This window comes from Cupressus sempervirens, chromosome 5, assembly GCF_028749045.1.
Source record: "Cupressus sempervirens isolate cs-2001-9-10 chromosome 5, ASM2874904v1, whole genome shotgun sequence".
In the NCBI taxonomy this organism is placed as follows: Eukaryota; Viridiplantae; Streptophyta; class Pinopsida; order Cupressales; family Cupressaceae; genus Cupressus; species Cupressus sempervirens.
The window spans coordinates 1,052,070,298-1,052,093,400 of record NC_143122.1 but is presented as its reverse complement, the minus strand read 5'-3'; the positions used below and the strand labels follow the sequence as shown (position 1 = coordinate 1,052,093,400).

General features: G+C 34.0%; 1 pseudogene across 6 annotated transcripts in view; it reads left to right on the top strand.

The window, feature by feature from the left end:
- Window positions 1-15,337: 15,337 nt before the first annotated feature.
- The window catches only part of LOC149559559 (uncharacterized), a 28,893-nt pseudogene continuing 21,127 nt past the window's right edge, over window positions 15,338-23,103 (top strand). For 3 of the 6 annotated variants that reach the window (XR_016365202.1, XR_016365201.1, XR_016365199.1), the window contains exons 1-2: window positions 15,545-15,641; window positions 15,751-18,388. The product of XR_016365202.1 is annotated as an uncharacterized LOC149559559, transcript variant X4 (transcript). Of the gene's footprint in view, window positions 15,432-15,544; window positions 15,642-15,750; window positions 18,655-23,103 lie in introns of those variants that run through there. The other 3 variants (XR_016365200.1, XR_016365204.1, XR_016365203.1) reach the window with 3 other exon arrangements.

Here is a 23,103-nt window from a genome sequence, read left to right as displayed (position 1 = left end):
CATGATTAGTCATTATAGGAACTTGTTCAGTTTCCATATGTTGTGTTTCAAAAGGGTCCGTGGAGAAAGGATCATACATTGTGTTTGAGAATGCAGGACTCCTACCTATCTCAGTATCCTTTTGGTAAAAAGGATTCCTAATTTGTTGCAAATTGGAAAATGTTTGTTGAACTTGAGATGACCTTGCAGGTGAGGAAGACCGTGAAGATGACTCACTAGCCAAACTGGATATAGATTGCATAGCGAAAGGTAAGCTACCTCTGCCATGATTACAACCCCTAGCACGACCACATCTAATGTTATCAGGATAAAACACGTTGCCACTTCTGGTTGTGACAGTCATCGAGAAGGACAAGAAGCTAGAACTTGGATAAGGACTATACTAAAACTGAGTCTCAAAAAGAACAAGATAGTAGCAAGAATGTTGTTCACTAAGGCACAAATGGTCTGATTTAAAGGCTAGAACAGCCAGAGATTATGACCATTGCGACACAAAGTATGACAAGCATTAAGACGAGGACCAAGATTATGTATGAGACGAGACTAGTCAAGGTATAAGACATAAGTTTTCAGTTAAGCGAAGTGTCGCTGTTTCAGGACTGTTTGCAAATAGAGAGCGATAAACGGACGCAAAAAAGGATAGCGTGTAGGCTGCAGATAGCTAGAACAGACCCAGATTGTAAATGTTGATACAAAGTCTCGCACAAAAAACCTTTACGGGTCGCATGAAGAAGTTTTACGGGCCGCGCGAAGATGTTTCTATCTCGCGTGAAGGTCAGTAATAGTTTTTAATTTTGCACGAGAATGTTTTTGGATTGCGCGAAGATGCGTACCAAAACTTTAATTTCGTGCGAGGACAAAATGGCTTCGCGCGAGAGCTAAATGATTTCGCATGAGACCAAAATGGCTTCGCACGAGAGCCAAATGATTTCGCGTGAGACCAAAATGATTTCGCGCGAAAGGACATAACAATTTCACAACAGTGACTGATTTTGACAAAAAATTTGATCGTTCCAATAACTAGGAAAATAAATAGGCATGTAGAACAACAAGCAAGTGATTTCAAGCACGTCTGAAAACAATGAGCAAGGGCAAAAGCAACCTTGCGCATAAATAATCAAGTGACTTAGTTTGTGCTAATCCCTAAGAGAGCTATTTGTGTACGTTTTCAAAGAGTTTTGCAATCATTGCACACATTCCTAGAAAATAAAAGTTGGCTTCTCTAAGGTATTTAGTAATGGTTTGACTCTGCAACTTTTATGACTCACAGGGGTGACCTCCAATCTCGGCGCATCGAGGTTTTGACACAGTCTGAGAACTTAATCTTCAAGAGCTGCTAGGGAGATCTAAAAACCCACAATGAACCACACCCGTGGAGATTTCTTCGACAAGGACATTTATATAGCGGTTGTCACTACCATGGCGAAAATGGCTATTACCACTCGAGGTTCCGTCAACGCAGTTTTCCCTGTAGAGGGATTGTCTGCTACAGTTAACCCTCTCTAAAGGTGACCGACTCACAATAGTGTACCACGAAGGGACTTAGCTTCTAGATTCAAGGTTTTGACACCTTTTCACCTTTAGCCCAATCAAAATAGATAGATTAATCTAACACGCTAAACTAAGATTATCTCTTAAAGATCTATGATATCATCTCCCCGTGATCTATCAACCTCTCCGGAGAAAGGATGCCTTAATCAACAAGTCGAAGATTCATCTATCTATGAGATGCTCAAAGTATCCTCCCCACCCATAAGGAATTCGTCTTAGAGAGGAGTTTCACTAGGAACCCACTCCCTCAAGATCCATGAATAGTGTTCATGGGGGCTTAATTACTATGTGTGTACAGATGTTAATTCCTGAAAACAAATCTATCTAAAAGCAATCAAAAAGCACAAGGTGGTATACTTAACGGTTTAACTAATGTGAGGTGAGTCCAAAGATGTGGAACATTTAACCCCTCACACAAGCCAAAACGAGTCCACAACTCAGAAATTAGTGAGTTCTAGAAAGCACAAAAGGGTTGCCTTGTGGAGCCTTTAACGCTTATGTCTTGTAGACCCCTCCCCTATTTAACGTGGTGCTGAGCATACAACCACAGGGTGGAACGAGGGGCCGATGGATTAGCGAGTCCAATAACCCAAGATAGCTAATTAGAACTATCACTAAAGACTAAGCTTGCTAAATGAATACTAACAGAGATCACACCCTAGTATCAATTTATGCATGTGTTGTAAAATGAAAATACAGAAGGAAGCACACAAGCTCAACACGAAAGATGTTTGTTTTAGATCCAAATGAAGTGTTATCAGCTAAGGAAGATTACCTAGTGATCTTCGCAATGCGCTTAGTAGATTTTTACCTATTTCTGGCAACTTTAGCATGCTTTTCCCATTGTCCCACAAATCGCTGCTATGTTGTTAAAAAAAAATCAGAAAACACAGAAACACTAGAAACTGCAAACAGTCAGCAGAAAAATCATAAAACACGCAAATTAATGCAAAAAAAATGCCTGTCGACAGAGTTTCGTGCGAAATTCCTGGCAGTCCGTGCGAAATAAAATTTTGCTCGTGCGAAATTAAATTCAGCTCGTGCGAAGAAACAGGTCTCGCGCGAAGTTTCGCGTGCCAAAGAACTTTCTCGCGTGATGTGGAAAGAATCTTTGTGCGACGATTCTAAATCCTCGTGCGAAAATGAACAGTTTCGCACGAAGATTCTCGAATCTGTACAGAACAGTATGGACAAAGAACAAAAAAAAGATTTAAAAAATATAGAAAGAGGCCAGAAAATTTGATTTTCAAGCCCCATGGTGGGCGCCAGAAATGTATATGTGAAAATGCGGCCTATGTTAACACACACACACTTCAACACAGTCATTGCATGCGGATTCATCTCGGAATGAACATTGGATTGTTCATTCGAAATTTGCCCTGCAAAGTGACCTATTGCCTTCTATCTAAAGGGATTTTGCCTGTTAATATCCTCAGAATCAAGGTGCAAGAAACCAGACCCTCTAGGAACGAAGGATTTGACAATGAAATTAAGCTAAGAAAGAGCATATGCATGATTAAACTAAAATGAGATTAAACTAAGAATGAGAATGTATGCAAGAAATGTAAGTAAATATGAGCATGAATTTTAGCAACGATTCGATGTAAATTCTCCAAATTCATCCTCTCAAAATGAAGAGATGAGGGTTTCTTAAATAGACTCTCTTGGAATCCATCAACGGTTGAGATCGATTCAAATCAACGGTCAGGATTGAAGATGAGGTTCAGTCAAAAAGGGAGATTCCCAAATTAAAGGGAGTTAACAACTTAATTTGAGTAAAATAAGGAGTTAACTGTTTTAATTTGAGTAGAAAAAGGAGTTAACTGATTTAACTCGTTTTTTATCAATAATGAACTGGAAATTTCCCTTTTTGAACTGAAGAGAGATTTTGTTGAGATATTTAATTTAATAAAATGAGATATGCTCTCATAATTACTTTTTCTATTTAATTAAATAATCTTTAATTAATTAGAGACACTTTTGTTTAATTAAATAACTTCATTTAATTAATTAGGAATGGCTTCCCATTTAATTAAATAACTTTGTTTAATTATGTAGAAGTAAGTACTCCATTTAATTAGATAATTTCTTTTAATTAATTAGAAATACCTTTCCCATTTAATTAAATAATTACATTTAATTAATCAAGATAGGCATATTTATTAAATTAAATAAATTTAATTCCATAGTACATTAGCCTTAGGATATAATTTAATTTAATTTAAGTATAAATAGTTAATAATTAAATTAAATATTAATCAATAGGTTTAATGTGACTAATATGAGTAAATACTATAGGGATTAAATAATAAGCATGATGAATGTAGATTTAGGTTTTTTGCATCTGACAATTAAGTCAAGTAGCGAATAGGAGAATGAGAATTGCCTATTAGAATAGGACTTTGAAATTATCAGAAATAGACCAGAATTGGTATAATGGCAATGAGCCAATTTTGGGGTATTACAAGTTGAAGACTACTTGAAAGTGATTAGTATGGACCAAGCTTCTATGTCTACCAAGTGCATGATGATGTTGAGCATTGACAGTGGATGTCGAGTATCAGAACCTCATCGAGTCAGTCTTTAGAACCCGAGTGTCTTCATGGGGGCCGACTTTGTAATTGTGTAATTTTGGATTGGTATATATATGTAATATATTGTATCATATCAATGTAATGTGAATGTGAATGTGTATGTGTATGTGAAAGTTCAAGTTATGAATGTAGTAGAAAAAGAGTGAATTGTAAAGGCCATAAAAGCATAAGGAGGAGCAGAGACATATCTATCATAGAAAGGTGATTTGTACATAACGAAATCTCTTTTAAAAAACCCAATTGTAAATCAGAGATCTACTACTGCTTCATCCTAATAGGTGAACCAGTCAAAATCCTTTAGCAAGGTAGACCTAACAGTCTTTCATAAATCTCTTTACTAAGTGCATGCTTCATTGTATGTTTGTAAATCCTCTCACAAGGTGGACCTAGTAGTTCTAATTGCTCCTAATAGGGCACATAATTATAAGTGATCAATGTAAGCCTTAATAGGCCAAATTAATGTTGCAATACTAAAGTTTGTGGGCATCATCCCCACCCCAATTTTACTTTCTATTTGGAAGGTTTCCGGGTCACCAAATCTTTGTGTCAAAGTGTTATGGATGCTTTTATGTTTTCAGTTTCTCATGTATGCAATTAGATCAGATGTGATGAATTAAGTGTTAATTAATTATTGGATTAAGAATTGAAATTGTTAAAGTTTTAGAAGTTATTGATTCACCCCTCCCCTCTCAGTAACTTAGCGTAGTCTTGAATATTTCCAACATATTGGATGAAGATTCTATCAGCTTAAGGTAGAAGGACAACATTTTTGATAGCAGATGGACAATTTTTGAACAATTTTGACATTTTGACCTTGTCATTGATGTCAAAGGGGGAGAAGTACATGAGAAAATTGTAAATAAAGATAAAGAGAAGATAAAATTATGAAAGTATATTATAAGGGGGAACATATGTAAAGATGGACAATTTGTAAAAGATGTAATGTTACTGTATTATTATCTTTGAGTTTTTGTTACTTAGCCAATTTTCCTTATTTTGTTGCCATCAATGCCAAAGGGGGAGATTGTTGACAATTGGCTAATGGAGATATGTAATTATTATCATTTATGGCAATAGATGATGTACATGATTACATGAAACCTCATAAATAAAGATACTTAGCTTTTAGGACTCAAAAATTTGTCTAAGTATGAATTTGGTATACAATAGTGTATTGTTTTGTTTATAACTTGTTGTTGATGTCAAATTATGACAAGCAAAATTAGATGGAAATTGTATACATGTTGACGGTGATGTGTATAACCTTGGAAGTCAATACAAACTGTATGAAAAAGAGATATTCATGTTTTAGCGAAACAGGACAATAGAATTGAAGGAAAGGATTATTTTGTTTACAAAATAATTACTTGTCCAATTACGACCGACATCCTAGATGTTTACTCTAAGTTGCAAAAGTGTATTGTGGTCTTAGCCAACCTAGCAGAAATTTGTGTAAAGGCATGACATTTATGTAAAGGACATCTCGCAATGAGAGTGTGATTGTATGTGTTATCTTGTAATTGTTATGTTGAGTAATTGGATGAGAACTTTTGTGAAAGCGATATATGCAAAGTTTTGTAAAAGCTATTTCATGATCTTGGATCGAGCTGAAGATCAGAGATTAGTTGAGAAAGAAGTTACAGTACCTATTCTAGAGGTCTAATTACTCATTTGGCCAGTGCACTCTTCTTGTAATTGGAAGTGCATGTTTGGGCAGTGGGCTCATCTTGCATTTATTGTACTACAACTCCTAACAGGGTTGGCATAACTCCTAATAGGGTTAGAATCTTCTAACAGGGATTCATAGTATCCTAACAAGGACTCCTTATACTAAATTTTCTCATTGACTCCTAACTGGGTCCAACCTCTAACAAGGAACTTATATATCAGTATATTATCTAGTGGGTATCATCCCCACTGGGGTTTTCCCTTGGCCAGGGTTTCCCTAGTTAACAAAATATGGTGTTATGAGTTATCTTTGTGCATGGTTACTATTACTATTCAACATTACTTTATTACTTTGTTATGTATGGTTTAAATTAAGAAATAATATCTAGTTGGTGACTAAAGTTTATAGATTACTGATTCACCTCCCTCCCAGTAATCCCTATTTCTAACAATTATGTGTTCCTAAGAGATCAATGAGGGAAAAATTGATTCAAGAAAAGCATAATGGGGCACTTAGTGGTCACTTTGGGGTCAATAAGACACAAGAACTAGTTGTTATGTTTTACTTTTGGCCTAAAATGAACAGGGATATTAGAAAATATGTGGAGTGTTGTCTAGTGTATCAAAAGGCAAAAGGTACATCTTCCAATGCAGGTCTTTACCAATTCCTAGCAGTCCTTACCAATTCTTAGCAGACCATGGGAGTGTTTAAGCATGGATTTTGTAGTAGGATTACCAAGGACCAAGCACGACTTTGATAAAATTTATGTCGTGGTGGACGGATTTAGTAAAATGACACACGTTGTTCCTTGTAGGATAGTACATGATGCTTTCCAAATTGCATACTCATTCTTTAAAGAGGTGGTAAGGATCCATGGCCTACCCTTAAGTATTTTTTCAAATAGGGACACAAATTCATGAGTCATTTTTGGAAGGCCTTGTGGCACAAGTTAGGCTCAAATTTGTCCTTTGGATCTACCTGCCATATTCATATAGATGTACAAAATGAGGTTATCAATAGAAGTATTGGAAACCTTCTGAGGTCTCTTACTAAGGAATATGGACAGTCTAGGGACCAACTCATTGGACAGGCAGAGTATGCATATAATGACACATTCAATAGGTCAAATCGTAAAAGCCCTTTTGAAACCATTTATGGGTTACACCCTAGAGGTGTGTGTGAATTAAGAGAGTTGAAGGATGGGAGACAAGGCAATGGTTATGTTGAAGACTTTACACATTCCATGAGGGAGCTCCATGAAACAGTGAGGAAGACTCTCATTAAGAACACTAAGAAATTTAAACATAAAATGGATGATAGTAAGAGGGAAGTATAGTTCATAGTTGGGCACCTTGTGATGGTCCATTTATAGAAAGCCAAGTTGTAGAAGGGAGTCCCTCACAAGCTTTCAAATGAGGAGGTTCGGACCATGCAAGATATTGGCCAAATATGGCAACAATGCCTACAAGGCAGAACTTCTCGAGGAAGTTGGGTTGTCACCTATCTTCAATGTGGTAGACCTAATTATGTATAAAGGTCCAGTTCTAGATGCTGATCAGTGACTTAAGGAAGTCACCTAAGCAGTTGAAGACCTAAATTTGACTCCTCCCCCACCATAAATAACTAGCATAGTACTTGATTCAAAGGTCTAAAAGAAGACTAGGACCACAACTTATTTGAAACATATTGTCAAGTGGCATGGCCAAGTAGATGTAGAGGTTACTTGGATCAAGGAAGTAGACTTTAAGAAGTTGGGCATAGACTCCAACTTGCTTAATCTAAGGGGGGATTGAACTTTTTATTTTTAGGGGAGTATGGTGGAGGAGCACCTAGGCTAACTTGTAGTCCTGACTCTACCCTTTGGGTTTTTGGCTTGCATTGACCCTAGCCAAGTCAATTTGGTGTGTTTTGGCCTCAGAAGGTCATTGTTGGGTTTGCTCCTAGCTAGATTTGATTAGGTTCAATTCACTCTAGGTGGTTTTGTTTTCTTGCTTTAGGTTGTTTATGTTTTGGGTGTTAAGGGTTGTGGGTCTTACCCTGGCAACCCAAGAAAGGTGTGTTTTTGAGTTATCTTGTCCTCTATGATGTTTTTACATGCTTGTGCATAGGTTGAAGACTATACCTTGTCAATTGGCAAAAGTTTGGGAACGATGTCGAAAAGATGTCAATTGTGCAAAAGTTGCCAAATAGGTAAAAAATGGTCAAAATTATGTGAAATGATTTTGTAAAGGATAAATCATGCCTAGACATCATGAATGGGTCATAGTGGACAGATTTGAAAGTCCCCAGGTTCATAGTGGACATTTCCCTATGGGTAATAGTGGATAAATCATGCCTAGACATCATGAATGTGTCATAGTGGACAAATTTTTGAGTTTCTTGATTGCATGTATGGATAAATTGCTGACAACTACTTGTGGGATTGTTGCAAGAGTAGGGAAATGTCTAGAACTATATCTTGATCTACCCGAGGGCCTCCATGGGGATTTTAAACATTTCCCTCATGCGTAGAACCCCAGACCCGTCATATTCTTTGCATGCATTATGTCAAACATATGGTTGATGTCATGCCTATGATTCCATATTTTGCATGCATATCAGTTTGGTATACCAAACTATCTTTGGGCATTTCACCATACAGGTTGATGCTTCTTTTATTATTTTTCCACTATGCATTCTAGGTGTCAAACTTTCTATTAATGGAGGCCATCAAATAGTGAGCATTCCATTTGATTTTTCCTTTGAGCATGTTCACCATTATTATCTTACCGTACAATGTGTCTCTCTTTCATTCTCAATAACCCACCAAATCCATCATTGTTGCATATGTATTTCCTATTCAAATTTGGAATTCTCCTTGAGGGGACCACTCTCTCTATGTGCCTATTTTTTTTGTCAAATTTAGGGCATTCACACTCACATTTGGAATTGCTTGACCATTTTCTACAAAATTTTAATGAACTTTGAATTGCACATTTTACATTATTTCATATTGTGGTTTAACATTAAGAATATGAACCTTTATGGGAGTTATTTTTCAAACTCCTCGTGCTTTTGTTTCATGAGGCCATATAAATCTCTCTCCAAAATATTTGTCAATAGCTCATTGTCATTTGTGTACTCTACTCAGAAGAGAAGTTGAGAGGTAAATACTCTTAAATAAAGTTTGAGTTGGGATTGTTGGAAATATTGAGAGGTGGCAAAAACAAATTTGGAGTGAAATTCAAATCTTAACTCAAACTTTTGAAAAGTTAAGGTTTGGGGAGAGAGAGTGAGTATGGGTTCAAGGAGAGAGAGTGAGAAGGCTGATCATTAACTCAAACTCTCCAACTTAACTCCAACTCTAACTGTCTAACCTAACTTTTTTGAAAAGTTTGAGTGCAGTGGAGAGAGTGAGAATTAGTTTGGGGAGAGAGTAACTAATTGTGGCTTTTATTTTCAAAAGGATAGGTTTAAATATTTTCTAAAATGTCATTTTTAAATATTCAAATAAAAAATTATAGATTCAAATTTTCTATTTGACAATTTAGGATTACATGTAGAAATATCTTTTATTTAGTTTTATTAATTTATTTAGGTCTTATTCTTACTTGCCCTATGCTAGCACTATTGCATCATTTAATAACTTTTCCGTTTTTACTATTTTTACTAAACCATTTAACCTTGTATAGGAAACACTATAAAATTACAATTTTTAACTAGTATAGTTCCCTAAAACTATTCTTCATTGTATTTTTATCTTATTGTAATTAAAATTTTAGATTCTATTATTTTATTTTAAATTTAATTTTTGCATGGAATTATATTTTTAGATTAAAAAACAATATATAATTGTGTCATATTTGAAAATAAGTATTATATAAAAAATTATAATTTATATAATATGAAAGTTACCATGATATAAAATATGTAATATTACTAATCACATATATATTTAAAAATGTACCTTAAGATACATTTAAGCTAAAAACTTTTTTTTTAAAATTTAATTTTATTACAATTATAACTATATTAAACATACCTATTCATTTTATAATTGTTGATAAATAGATTTGTCACTTGAAAATAGCCCAACGGAGTGTATGTGGCAAACTATTCACAATAGTTGGATAGCCCCTTGATATGCTGCCTTCCTTCGTGTTTAGAGGGGCAACTCCCTCGTAGATATAATTTTGAAGTTTTCAAAAAAAAGATGAAATCAAACTTTAAAAGATCAATAGAAAGCCATTGATGACAAATGCACCACACAACTTCAAAGCTTTCTTGGACTAACTTAAACCGCTAATAACAACAATCAAGATCTATGTTTGAGAATTACCACCAGCACAATGTTGATGAAAAGATTCATAAAAATTTGCACAATACCATGAAAATGATCACTGCAAAGAGAACCAATATTTTTAACAATTTATATTTTGAAAGAAAATAACTCAAATAACATTTTCCTTTATTTTCTTGCACCAAGAACCTAAGAGGAATTTTCAATTACAAAGATAAAATTTGTACACACTTTCCAAATATCATCTTATCACCAAAATTCTAATCTAAGTCTTCTCCTATTCAAAAATTAGAAAAGAAGTCCCCAGACAAAGGTAAGAAGATTCCTTATATAGAGATGGAGGTTAAGAACTACCCTTCTGTGGTTAATAACTACTTCCCAAATACGTGATTTGGGTGAGGTTAATTAACCTCTACAAAATTAACCCAATATAACCTAAAACTCAAATCTTACATCTTTCGAGAGGAAGATTGAATAATCAATCCTTATAGATCTCCTTTTGATATTTGAATGATTTATTCTTGAGTTATATCACTTTATTAATGAATATATATCCTCTTTTCGTGAAGAGATCAAGAGCATGAGGCATACATGAGTGCACCGAATACTGACTTTAGGTTAATGATCTCTCCAATTGTGCTTATATCTACTCTACATTTGTCTTCTCACAAATTTGTGAGACGAATGCTGAATCACTTTGTGAATCAAGTAATCCCTCAACTGTATATGAAGATTGATATTGTGGTGCTCTAGAAATGCTATGTAGAGGCTCACCTATAAGAAAAGGGAGATTGGTAAATACTTTTATATTTGTTTCTATCCTCCACCTCCCGATGTGTATGTATAGTGTTGGTCTTCTTATGAAGATTTGTAACCGTGACCCACCATACCCCATTTATCACTCTTGATGAATCTAGTTGAAGCCTGGTCTACCACTGTCAAATGATGCTTTCTTGGCACCCATCAACTTGCCGGTCGTAATAATGAACTCCACATCAAACACCTCCATGTTTCCATTATCTACTAAAGATGTCTTATGGAGTCTATCATATGTGCATGGTCATTATGTCAAATAGATTACATTCTTAGATTAACAATAACCTATCAACATCAAGAAACATCCATTGCATTGGTGTAATGATGTATATTGCCTTGGTACTTTATCAAACAAGTTAGTAGCTTTGCTTAGTAGAATATTGACAACTATTGATCATGAAATCCATCTGAATACCTGCAGTTGCATCTATTTTGCCAAATGTATACAAAATTTGTAATCATGATGAACACTCTTTAGTGTGGAATTTGGTCAAACAATTCACCTGCCTTGTTTATACTGCCCAAGCTGCAAGGATAACATCATTTTGAGACAATCGATCAACTAGTTTCCATGTCTTCTTTATGTTTCCACATAATTAGCATGTCACGTGGAGTGTCCGATCATGAGTAGAAAGTCTGTATCCTAGTGCATTTTGTTAAATAGGTCATAAAATTCATACTTTGGCCAACGCTTTCCTTAGACCAACATATGGCTTCACCAAGTTTTTCTCATGTTGATATTTGAAATCAAATAAAAAGTATGGGGTTTGGTTTCCATACAACCTTTTCTACATAGGCAAGAAAGCCACCACCATTCTCTTATTATCAAAGGTTAATAATAACCGACTTCCTATACATAAGCACCCAATTCTAGTCTCCTTCATTGATTTACATAGCTGACTCTTCAATAACCAACTTCACGCTTTACTATCATGCCTCCTACATATCGGGCTACACCCTAACTCCTACTTGAGCTTCCTCCTTGAGGTTCTCTCACAACTGTTTCTTACCATTGAAGCTGCCACCTTTCTATCATCTCCAAAGCATTCTTGTTGGAGATTCTTCCTTTGCCATCCACCACCATCACCCTCGCATGCGACGATGGTAAATTTAGTGAAGTAAAAAAAAAATGTTCCAATGACTATTTAATCAATCATGGATTAGGGAGCATGGGACAAGGAGTATCTGCAACAACTCTTTCAAACATTGTTCTTTCTCCTTCATCACACAACCCAACCCAAACCACTTCTTCATGATCTTCATGGCTACCTTGCATCTTTGTGTACATGTCATCCAATGCCAAATAACTTGGAATCATGCACATCATGGGTTTTGTATGGAGAAGTAATATCACTTTCCCTTGTAAATCAATAATCTTCACCTACTAATTTTTCTTGAGGAGGAAATCTGTTTCCAAGAGAGCTCTTAGGATTTCAACATTTCTCTCCCCAATGATTTCTTTGCACATTATCTTGCTTTTAGATTTTTGAAGCCTCTATCGAATACCTTGAAGAAATATCTTCTTTCTTTCATGATTGAGATGAATTTTCTATCATAGAGAGGCCTTTGAGATGACTCCTCTTTCGAATCTTATCTTTCAACATTCAAAAAAATGAGGTTAATAATTGTTTTTGAAATACGTGTTTTTAGCCTCTAGCCTTAACCTTTTTGGATGAGAGGTTAAAGTTAATGGTTCAAAATACGTGTTTTGGAAATTTATCTTAACCCCTTTTTGATGGAGAGGTTAAGATTTTAAGATGAAACACATGTTTTGGATCCCAAACCTTAACCTTTTTAGATGAGGTCAATGGTTGAAAATTTGTTTAAAAACAGGTATTTTGGAAACTTATCTTAACCTTTTTTTGATGGAGAGGTTAAGATTTTGAGATGAAATTCGTGTTTTGGGAGGCGTCATTAACCTTTGATAACTTAAGACTCGGGAACCAGATTTAAAAAATTCAAAGTGTTGGACAAGCCGGAGACAAAACAAATGTTTCAAGATCAGGAAGTCATTAAAAATACAATAGATAATTGGCCCTTTCAAAGCTTGAAGTTTGATATGTTCAAACTTGTTTTCACTCAAAATATAGATGGAATTATTACAATTTAGCAGGTGAAGGATCCATAGCAACAATAATCAATTCAATTATATTTAATTAAAATTAAGATTAAGATTGAAAAGAAATAGTAGTTGATATTTTACTAAGATTATAATTAGATTTTCATATAAAATTGAAACTTTAATTAATTATATAATTAAAGTTAACCATTAAATAAGTATGAATATGATATTTCTAAAGTTAACATTTTTTTTGAATTTCTCTTGTTAATTTTTCATAATAAAGTTTTTGATGGGTTTTTTAAATGATTTTTTTTTCATATTTAATAAATTTAATTTAAATAAATAATATTTATTAATCTATTTAAAATATTTTAGTAAATATTTTGTTATTTAAATTAAAAATTATTAATAATCTAATTTTTTCACATAAGATTATGATTTAAATATCCACTTTTAAGTTTTTTTTTTCTCTTATTTATTTAAAAAATAATTACTTGTGATCTCACATTAGATTATGTTGTGATCTCTATTTATTAAACTGTTCATTTTTTTAAATTAATTTAAGTTTTAGTTTTTAAATTACTTTTTTTTAATTAATTTAATTTTTTGGTTAAATATTATTTTTTCAATTTCTATAATTTATTTAGTCAATAAAATATTTGTCAAGATGTCGCTATTTTTCATATTATTATTTTTGTATTTTTCTTATTAATTTTTTGTAATAAATTTTTTGATTTTTTTTTTTCATATTTGATAAATTGAATTTAATTGTAAAATATTGAAATTATTGAATACGTTTCTTAAGCAATATTCAAATTTCTTAAATATTGTAAATTTTATATCTATGTTTTAATCTTTAAATTTTTTTATTTTTGTATTTTTATTTTAAAAAAACCTATATTTACATTATTTAATGTTCATTCTACATTTTTCTCTTAAATCCCATGTCCTATCGGCCCACTGTTGCATGTACAAAAGCATGCGACTGCTAGTATACTATACGATATTAAATAAGTAAAATTGTCAGTATAGTTTTTAACAAAAATATTGAAAAATATTCTATGATTTTTATTTTTAATCACACTTGGATATGATTTATGATTTATTGAATTTTTATTTCTATTAAAAATATATGTAATGCATTATAATTTTAATAATATAATTATTTAACATATAAAGTCATGAATAAAATTGAAATAATTACAAAATGTAAATATATTATAGATTTATTTGTTAAATTATAATAATTAAAAATAGTATATTCTTAATGTTAAATTTTATTTTTTATATAACTATTTATTTAATTTTTATTCAAAAATAATTTAACTCAAAATATACCATTTAAATATTAATTATATATTATCTATTTCAATTAATTAATTTTTTGTACATCATTCTTAAATATTCAAATAGAAAGATATTATCTAAATTTAGACATTGAACTAAATACCACAGTCGACATATGCTCTCTTATAATGTATGTTATTATTAGATATTTTTTGAATTTTAGGTTTTTTTCTATTGTTCCAAATAATCATTCTTTAAATTTTCTTATCAAACTATTACATTGCATATTATATATGCAAATTTTTTAGATGTAAGTGAGTTGATTTAAATTTTAATATTTTAATATTATATTTTATTATAATATAATTTTTGTTGCTCAAAAAATTAAAAAATTATATTATTTATATTATATAATTATTTAAGAAATATTATTTAATATTATTATTATGAAAATATTACTGCTTTCATATTATAATTTATTTATAATATATAAATAATTATATTTATATATAAATTTTTCAATATATTATAATATTATAATTAATTTATTAAATTAAAATTAGATTTATAAAAACTAAAGATATTAAGCCACTCTATGACACTTGTTTTATTATTTATTTAAAGTTAGACGAAAAACGTATTAAGGATGTTTACGTCGAGAGGCCTTCTATACAATGGTAGCACAAATGCCCAGCACGAGAATATGCCAAGATTCTTTGTCAATAAAAAAGAATTGGGAGCGATTACAAACTTCCAAATTAAATATTAAAAAAGAATTCTTGAAATAATTGCTGGCCGAAATAATAGGAAGCCAAATGGAGGCCAAAATAATAGGCCCGAAAAAGTAGGGCTCGAAAAAGTAGGACCCGAAAAAATAGGGCCTGAAAAAATAGGGGCGAAATAATTTCAATATGATTTTTTTTTGTTAAATATAATTTTGCATGCACATTCTTTTTTTTTTTTGCGGGGAGTGGGAGAATTTGAAACAAATTTGTGGAATGTGAAGAGACGTTTGTTGGGGGATATGAGGAGCCTCTCAGAAGTTATAAAACCAAGGCTCCTCATTTCATTTTCATTTTATGTTTTGCAAGAAGGAAGAAGTGGAGGTTATTAGAAAATTAGATTGGAGTTTTTGAATAGGTAAATTGAAGTTTTGGAGTAATATTTTTGCAGGTGAGATTTCTATTTTTTATTTACATTTTCATTTAGATTTAGATGTAGCTGTAAATTGAAATTCAAAATTAGTTATAATATTCTACTTTGATTTATATTTCAATTTTAATTAATTTTTAATAGTTTTTTTTGATAGTTTCAAGTTGAGCTGCAGGAGTTCGAAAGCCAGTTTTCTTGATTTGTTTGTTTGATTGAGGCTCTCCTTGCCAGGTAAGTTCACAGCATCTTCTCTGGTTTGTGTGAAATCTGAAAAAAAACTGAATCTGCTATTGTAAACGCTTGAAAATTTAGGGGGTAATTATTTTAAATTTTGTTGTAGGCGTGAATCTGAATTGGCCATTCAAACCGAGACATCAAACATGAGCAGACACGGTGAAAGAGGGAAGCAGTTCTCAGAGGGTGAAATTTCCTCGGAAGAAGACAGAAAGGGAGAGGATAGCGAGGATGAGAAGTTTGAAACAGGCAGGAGAAATAAGCAGAAGATCGTGGAAGATAATTCTAGAATTAGGGTTTCTCCCGAGGAACGCAGGAATGAAAGGCATCGAAGCAGAAGGCACCGATCAGATGAAAGAAAATCCCGGGAAAAAGAAAAGCTTGTCGATTCCAGCAAAGAAAAGATCAACCGGCAGCTCTTGCACAGAATTAGGGATGAAAAACATTCTGACAGTAAATGGCAACTATCTGATGACAATGAAGGCAGAACTAAATCGAGGGATAAAGGTGTTGATGGCCACACTAATAGGCATGACCTAGGTGGAGACAGGAACAGGGACAAAGAGAAAGAGAGGGGCAAAGACAGGGATAGAGACAGGGAGATGGACAAGGACAGGGACATAAACAAGAGAAGACGCGAAGATCCTGACAGATATAGGGAAACGAGGAGTCACATAAAAGAGAAGCCTGAAGAAAAAGATGGTTATGAGAAAACTAGGTCTCATAAGGAGACAGGCAATACAAACAAGCGGGACAGACAGGCAGTGGAAATGAAAATTTCTGGTGTGCCCGCTCCATCTCATAATGGGAATGGCGAGGGTCCTGTACGAGGAACGGAGAAAGGTACTGGAAGAAGTGGGGGGGTTTACATTCCCCCATTCAAGCTGGCGCAAATGATGCGCGATGTCGAAGATAAGAGTAGTGTGGAATACCAGCGGATGACATGGGATGCCCTTCGAAAGAGTATCAATGGGTTGGTAAATAAGGTAAATGCATCCAACATCAAGAACATCATTCCAGAATTGTTTGCAGAGAATCTGATCCGTGGAAGGGGTCTATTTTGTAGGTCCTGTATGAAATCCCAAATGGCATCCCCTGGATTCACAGATGTTTTTGCTGCCTTGGTTGCTGTAGTTAACACCAAGTTTCCTGAAGTTGGTAATCTGCTCTTGCGAAGGACTATATTACAGCTCAAAAGGGCATACAAGCGCAATGACAAGCACCTGTTGATAGCAGCAGCAAAATTCATAGCTCATTTAGTGAATCAACAAGTTGCACATGAGATCATTGCCTTGGAACTGCTTACTCTTTTACTTGAGAATCCTACAGATGATAGTGTAGAGGTTGCTGTTGGGTTTGTTAAAGAATGTGGATCTTTGTTGCAAGACCTTTCACCCAAGGGTCTCTATGGGATTTTTGAAAGATTTAGAGGTATTCTCCATGAGGGGGAAATTGACAAACGAGTGCAGTTTTTAATTGAAGGTCTTTTTGCAATTCGCAAAACAAAGTTTGAGGGTCATCCAGCTGTGCGTCCAGAATTGGATCTTGTAGAGCAAGAGGATCAGTTAACACATGAAGTTTTCCTAGAAGATAAACTTGATCAAGAAGCTGGTCTGGATGTTTTTAAACCAGATCCTGATTTCATAGAGCATGAGGCAACCTATGAAAAACTGAAGAAAGATATTCTTGGAGATGCTTCTTCAGATGAAGCAGAAGAGGAGAATGATTCAGGTGATGATTCAGATGATGATGATGATGACGAAGAGGAAGTTGAGGAAGCACTAAGAATACAGGATGAGACAGAGACAAACTTGGTCAATTTAAGGCGCACAATTTACTTGACAATCATGTCCAGTGTTGATTTTGAGGAAGCCGGTCATAAGCTATTAAAGATCAAGCTTGAACCTGGTCAAGAGATGGAGCTATGCATCATGCTCTTAGAATGCTGCAGTCAAGAAAGAACATACCTCCGTTATTATGGTCTTCTTGGGCAAAGATTCTGTATGATCAATAAAATTTATCAGGAATTTTTTGATAAGTGTTTTGTGCAACAGTATTCTATGATACATAGGTTAGAGACAAACAAATTAAGAAATGTTGCAAAGTTTTTTGCCCATTTACTTGGCACAGATGCCTTACCTTGGCATTGTCTGGCTTATATACGTCTGACCGAGGAAGATACCACTTCGTCTTCTCGAATTTTTATAAAGATTCTCTTCCAGGAATTGGCAGAGCAGCTTGGTATTTTGCTGCTGAATGAAAGGCTGAATGATCCAACAATGCAAGAGTCCTTTGATTCAATTTTTCCAAAGGACAATCCTAAAAATTCTCGGTTTGCTATTAATTTCTTTACTTCAATTGGTCTTGGTGGTATCACTGAGAGTTTACGTGAGTATCTGAAGAATATGCCAAAGCTGATAATGCAGCAGCAAAAGTCTATAGCGGAGTTAGATGTATCTACATCTAATGATGATTCTTCTAGCTCATCAGGCTCGTCAGATTCTGATACATCAGACTCAGATTTTGAGAGTGCGACTGATAGTGAGAGAAGTAAGGAGCCACCAAGAAAGAAAAGTGATTCAAGGCATCAGAGTAAATATGAAAAAACGAGAAGAAAGAAAAGGGTGAGGATGTCTGACTCAGAGGATGAGAGTGACCGTGAAAAAAATGGAAGGAAAAGGAAGAGGAATTAAAATCCTGCATCTGGGCTTTAAATAATATTTATCAGTTGTTACTTTGGAACAGTTGAGGCTCTCTATCTTCTGAAGCTGTTTAATTGAGTTTTTGAATTTTGTTTATTAAAATGATATTTTGGCCTGCTGCTACTAGATCTTAAGTAAGCTTCCGAGTTCTTTTATGAAAAGGTAAAAGTAGCTTCTTTTATAACTCTGTTTAATAGCCGTAGACCTGTGGTGAAATGGTTGGTATATTTGGATCTTTAATGATGCTTTGTGTTTTCAATAATATAAATTTGATGATTGAAAATAATTTAATTTATTGGTTTGCTCAATCTTCTTTCTGTGTATATTGAGCCCATTGCTGCAATTGCTATCAATATCCATTTACGGACACCAGTACCAGGTTAGGTCTGGTGCTAAATTTAGCATGTTTGTATTATTCATTAGCTAGACTTTTTCTCTTATTTTTGGTTGTCTTTTGCTTTTGGTTGTGTGGTATGATGCAAGAAATAATATTACACAGAGATCTCTACCCATCCTTGTCAGTTAGGATGATGTATATGTCTCTTTTTGCTCGGCAAAATGTTACATCTCCATCCACCATATTTCAATGTCTCAGGAATACACCATCAAACCGTTTCTATAGCGTCAATTGATTTGAATTTCAAAAAAATCTACGATAGAACTGAATGGTAGCCCAACATTAGTTTTGATCTAAGTTACCAGTTCGAGTTTGGTTCCAAGTTTGGGCACAAAGGATCGGTTTTCTGGTATGGAGAAATTTTGGGAAGGGGTTTGGTTTAGTTAGTACGAAAACATGTAAACAACAAAAACACCATATACTTATAATTATAGCATCATGGATCATAATCATACCACCATAGCATCATATACTTAAAGTTGAATATCAAAGATTCAAACCATTCAAATTAATCATAACGTCAAGTTCAAGTATCATTCTTTGAAGTTCAACTAATGGACTAAAAGTTTATTGGTATTCTTCTTCTTCATCATCTCTTAATCTTCAGTTCCCTTTTAAAGATTTTTCTCTTGGCAACATGTTTGAGGTAGTCTTAGGTCGTAGCAATTTTAAATATTTGAGTCTGAGAGTGAGTTTGAGCAATTTTGGCTTGCTAGAAAGGAATGTCTGTCCTGGGTGTGACCAAGTGGTTGAGCCAAGTTTGTTAGAAATATAGAATTGAAACCAAGTGTTTTGTGAGGAAGAGTTAGAATCATGAGAAAATCCTTGTTCCAGCTTTAATTTGACGTCAAAAGCTAGGACAAGTTGTGGGAGATAACACTATCGAAGGCATGCTGATTCTTAAAATTTGGCTATGGCAGGAATTTTTTGGAAACCCCAAAAATCTAGAATCTGCATTTGAAAACCCCATACGTACCTGAGTGGAACCCTAACCAGTTTCTATTCACTGTCCTTGGGGGTTCTTTATTTTACCCTCAGGAATATTACATGTTGCCCTCAGCTTTTGAGCTTCAAAGATTTATTAGATAGGGTAGTTCTTTGACCCTTCCTTTGCTATTGAAGCTGAAATTCTTCACTAAGGCATAATTGTTTAGGGCCACCCCATAGAGGTTTGTCTTTACCAAATAATAAAGTCCTGTTAGAACACCATTTTGCTAGTGACATGGTGTTGTTTCCTGTGCAAACTCAGGTAGTCCAAACAAGTGGTGTACCTTTAAATCCAAATTGCTTATGTTCTCACTAAAGGGACATGTGGTCACTGGTGATGAAGAAGATGGTTAAACAAATGAATAAGTGGCATAATAATTTCATGTCTATTGCTGGAAATTTCAAGTTTGCCTTAAGGTTGGTATTGTTCTTCACATATGAATTAATTTAAAAAAAAATGGTTAGAGCTTTCCTTCGATCAGATGGTAACCTAGGTAGGAGGCTTGCGGTCAGTTGAGAGTGAAGTTGCAAACCTAGAATTCAGGGGAGAATATACCCTACAAATTTTGTATATTAAGGATATTTCTTTGGTTGTGAAATGGATCCTAAAAGCTCTTGATGGCTGTGAAACCTGGAAACTTTTTGTGAGATATTGATAGTGGTTTCTCTTAATCTAAACCCCAAATGAAAAGAACTGTACTTTTTGCACCTGTTGTTTGGGAACTTTAAAAACCATACTAGTGAATCTTTGGTGTTTAGCTTAATCTAAAAGGACGGAAAACCAGTGAAAACTGAAAACATTTGCAGTGTAATGGGATGTGAATAATATCAAGATTTCTAGTTCTGCCCTTTCAAGCTTATATGACAGTCTGTAAAATTATTAGTTAGCATTTTGCTTTAAATGAGATTCACTCTACTGTTAAGTTATCGATAAAGAAGTTTAGTCAAACTGTTACATCCCTTGGCATGCCCCCAGACTTGAAATTTCACATTTCTGAAAAGCACTTTTAGCTTTATGAAGGTTTGCAGCTGCTGTTGCATACATTATTGCTGATTAGTGATTACACTAGCTACCCTAAATAAAATAAAAATCAGAACTGGGGTTTCTATGTTGGTGTTTCCATTTTTATTGCTACTGTCATATTTATCCAACAGTTGGTTAACATTATCGGATTTCCACAGTTCATTTGAAATGTGTGAATTTATATCTGGATTTTATTGTGTAAGTATTTTTAGCATCAACGTTTCGGATCACACTCCATGATCCATCATCAGGATGAGAGAATGCAAGAATAGAAAAAAAAACTTGCACAAGAGTTGATTATTGGATTATCCAATTCCATTTTCATATATGGTTAATCTCAGTGTATAAGGGTTTCATATAAACAGTGGTAAATGACTCTATCACTGTTCATAAAATATCAGTCACGATCAGCAGTCATATTTGACACATACAATTCATATCTTAGTATTTTACTATTTACTATTTAGTATTTGCAATTTTGTTATTTTACTAATTTACCACAGTTTCATTTGAAATGCGATTCTTATACATTCTTCATAACTAGTTTTTGAAGTACTATATCTATATTAGCTCTGCTCCAAGCCCCATCAATCATCCTGCCATCCCCAAATTTAGGCCTTTTGCCCCCCCATCTTGTCCCCTCATTCCCCTGTCCCAAAATTTGGTGAAAAATGATTTAAATCTAAATCAATTATTTAAAAATATTAAATGTTAATATTAGAAAGACAATCAAAACATTTTCAAAATGAATGTATTAAATTTTTTAAAAATAACATAAAATCAAGGTGACAAGCTAATTATATGAATTGACCACCATTATTCACAGAGCAAAGTTATCAAAATATGTAGGAAAGAAATGGATTCGAGGTTATTTCTCTTTGTTGAGCTTCTACACCGTTGTCAAAGTTGCCACTCAACAAAATAGCCCCAAACTAACTCTGCAACAATGAGTAGCTGTCATCACCATCACTATGTCAAGAATGCAACCAACAAACAGAAATTCCTCTTTGCAAAGTTAGTGAGACAAAGATGGAGTCTAGAAGTAACATTTAGATGCCCAGTGATGTAACTTTATGTGTTAAGTGAAATAATACTAAGCTGCTGGTTCGGATTCCGGTTCCGATGCGGGTTCGATATTTGGCTTCGAAATTCACTTAATTTTTTTTGGGTTCGTTTGTCCAAGATTTTTTTTCTTTTATATATATATGCTGCAGCAAATAAGTTCATACACCACTATGCTAATATTAAAGCAACTTAGCAAAATACACCGCCACATATATTAATGATTTAATTGGAATGGCATGACAAAATGTCAGAATACACCATATCAATGTTTCAGTGTAAAAACAGTAATGCCAACATTATTAATCAGTCATGCGATCAAATATTATCAAAACTCATCAACGAAATCATCATCATTAGGTAGTTGCTGGTTAGAAGCACAATTGTGTCACTAGCATCAGTATTCTCATCTGCAGCCTCAGGATCAGCTTAAATATCACTTCTTCAGGTTCATGATCAGCTTCAACATCATTAAGTATCTCATGAGCACCATCATCAATTGCAAGTGCATCAAAGTGGATTAACAACTCTGCAGTCTAGGGTTTAACATCCCAATGTTTTGCCTCCCCTTTTTTGTAGGTATTCTCTTTGTGAGTTGTGAGCTTCAAGTTTGAATGCACAAAGACCAAGTTATCTGCCTTCTTGGATTTTAGTTGGTTGCGTTTTATTGAGTGGATGGAGGAGTATGTGTTCCAATTCCTCTCGGATGATGATGAACTAACAACCTATCAAGATTTACAAATTTGAAATTATAGCATGGAGAGTTTTGAATATTTTTCAACAAGAAATTAGAAATTATAATTTTAAGATTAAAGAACTTGTGATAAAATTTTGATGGCAATAGGTTGCAAGTGCTGGTATATTTGTCCATGGAAGCACCCCCATTTATGAGCATCAACATTGTTCTTGGCTTTAAGAGCTTCAAGACCACAATCATCAGTGCTCTCGAAACTCTTAAATTCAGACCTCACTGCATGTCATAGGTGCTTGGGAAAGAGTCTTTGAAGGGCTCCCTTGTACCTTTTAGCAACTTCAGAATCTCTTAAGTGGGGCAACTCTTGTCGTACCCCCCTTGAGGACCGATTTGCATAGAACTCGAGGCTCAATGCAAAGGCAAGTAGATGCAAAGGGTTAGTCATTTTGTTCCATCTCTCTACCATGATTACTCGTAGCTCCTTGAAGAACTTTTCGTTATGATCTTTCTCTCTCATTTATAATATTTCTAGTATCCTCTATCATGGAGTTAATGCCATCATATACCTCACCGCAAGCAAGGCCTATCCATGT